The sequence below is a fragment of the Schistocerca serialis genome, unplaced genomic scaffold, assembly GCF_023864345.2.
Source record: "Schistocerca serialis cubense isolate TAMUIC-IGC-003099 unplaced genomic scaffold, iqSchSeri2.2 HiC_scaffold_985, whole genome shotgun sequence".
NCBI lineage: Eukaryota > Metazoa > Arthropoda > Insecta > Orthoptera > Acrididae > Schistocerca > Schistocerca serialis.
The window spans coordinates 7,501-10,000 of record NW_026048612.1 but is presented as its reverse complement, the minus strand read 5'-3'; the positions used below and the strand labels follow the sequence as shown (position 1 = coordinate 10,000).

The window sequence follows — 2,500 nt, the reverse complement described above, 5'->3', positions numbered from 1 at the left end:
GGCAAACGGACCGGACGAGCCGACCGATTGGTTTTGATCTAATAAAAGCGTCCCTTCCATCTCTGGTCGGGACTCTGTTTGCATGTATTAGCTCTAGAATTACCACAGTTATCCAAGTAACGTGGGTACGATCTAAGGAACCATAACTGATTTAATGAGCCATTCGCGGTTTCACCTTAATGCGGCTTGTACTGAGACATGCATGGCTTAATCTTTGAGACAAGCATATGACTACTGGCAGGATCAACCAGGGAGCTGCGTCAACTAGAGCTGAGCAGCCGGCCGCCCGGGAGTGTGTCCCGGGGGCCCGCGCGAACACGCAAGCGTCCGCTCAATTATTCTGCAAACAGGAGGAGGCTGCGCTCCCCTGCACCATACACCTCGAAACCCTCTCAGGTCCCGGCGGCGCGCAGCGCCGTCCTAAGTACTTGGTCGGGTTCGAGAGAGGCGCAATCGCCCGGAGTTTGGCGAGTAGACGCTTTAGGTGCGACCACCCGTGCTCCCAACTGAGCTTGCCGCTGCCGACAGAGGCCCGGGAGCGTGCTGTCGTGGCATTGCCGGCGGGAGACAACACGCGCCACCTACGGTGACCGGCAGCTCCAACGCCAGCGCCACAGAAGGACAAAAGCCCCACTTGGGTGCCGAAGCGAACTCTCCCAGCACAGCGCACGCGCCAACACGTCCGCACAGCTGCGATACAAACCACCTGCGAGAACCGCAGAGGCGACCGAGCAGCAGACGGCGTCGCGGCGCCGAGCGCCGGGCGGCGGCGCATCCTCAGCGCACACAGTCCTCAATCGGACCAGCACACTGCAGATGTCCACCGCGCTTCGCACCGGGCCCGCGAGGACCTACTTTGGCCGCACGGCGCCGCGTGCAGGGTGCGCCGGCGCGCAGCTGCGCCGCCTGCCGCCTCCGTCGGCCGGCGCGCCTGCCAGTGGCCGCCCCCACCAGCCGGCTGTAGCGCGTGCGCCCACGCACCGCGCGGCCAGCACGCCGGGCGGCCCCCCCTCACCGGCCGGGGCCGGTCCCACCCAGCCACCGCCGCGTATCGCTTCACACCCACATGCCATTCACGTTCGTGGGCATGGTGGGTATCGCTGAAACAACCGGTTGGTAGCTCAACCGATCGTCGCCATCACTGATTCACCTCTAGCGAGAACAACCGCACCACAACGGTTTACCAGTTGTTCATTTGCGTAACGTCACCAGCAAACGTAGGCGTCCATCGCCATTTGCAAATTCAACGATTGTTGCATGCCTGTGTCAGGTGTCACGACACACTATGTCTGCCCACATACACGCAACAACATGTGCACGCTTCGCAAACACGTGGAAGGTGGCCCCCGTACGTATGCGATGTCCATTGCGCAAACGACTGTCAACCGGCCTCTGTCGCATGTCGCAGATGTGGAACGCAGTGCACCATGCTATCACGGTGTGTGAGAAGAGACGACAACGTCTGACAACACGCGCCACTACATCAACAGACGGCTCATGCTGATCGCCATCCAGGGCATACCACACTGCACTCCAGCTCTTATAGGGAGACGACACGTAGCTGCGTGCACAACATTTGGACCGCATGGTTCGCCGTTGTTGGCGCAGTCGTTGTACGGTCACATGTACCACGATGTATCATTCAGTACATGAGGACCAATGTGCAGTACAGTGTGTGATTTGGAGGTACAACATCAGCGGACAGTTGACACAGGCCGTACCACAGCGTAGGCGCAGTGCTTCGCCATGCGAATGCCAATGAACAACTGCGAAGGGCATTGAGCATGTACGTCCTGCTGCCATCCACATTACAGTGTATCGCTGCAAGGTGTTTAACATGAAGCGATACACTGGGGACCGGGCAGTGCGAGTAGCAAACTATATTGCGGGGGTTGCAGTTAGGCAACACTACACTAATTTAACGCGTCGTATGACAATTACAGAGCAGGTTAAGGCCCAACGTGTGTTGGGTTAAGGCCCAACGTGTGTTGGGTTAAGGCCCAACGTGTGTTGGGTTAAGGCCCAACGTGTGTTGGGTTAAGGCCCAACGTGTGTTGGGTTAAGGCCCAACGTGTGTTGGGTTAAGGCCCAACGTGTGTTGGGTTAAGGCCCAACGTGTGTTGGGTTAAGGCCCAACGTGTGTTGGGTTACAGCACAATATGGGTTACGTTAAGGGGCAATGTGGGTTACGTTAAGGGGCAATGTGGGTTACGTTAAGGCGCAATATAGGTTACGTTAAGGCGCAATATAGGTTACGTTAAGGCGCAATATAGGTTACGTTAAGGCGCAATATAGGTTACGTTAAGGCGCAATATAGGTTACGTTAAGGCGCAATATAGGTTACGTTAAGGCGCAATATAGGTTACGTTAAGGCGCAATATAGGTTACGTTAAGGCGCAATATAGGTTACGTTAAGGCGCAATATAGGTTACGTTAAGGCGCAATATAGGTTACGTTAAGGCGCAATATAGGTTACGTTAAGGCGCAATATAGGTTACGT

The 2,500-nt window shown here is 56.4% G+C and overlaps 1 non-coding gene across 1 annotated transcript in view; it reads right to left on the bottom strand.

The window, feature by feature from the left end:
* The window catches only part of LOC126454515 (small subunit ribosomal RNA), a 1,910-nt gene extending 1,656 nt beyond the window's left edge, over nt 1-254 (bottom strand). The window contains exon 1 of the ribosomal RNA XR_007585216.1: nt 1-254. This exon is cut by the window's left edge and continues 1,656 nt beyond it. This is a non-coding gene — a ribosomal RNA (small subunit ribosomal RNA).
* Nucleotides 255-2,500: the final 2,246 nt, after the last annotated feature.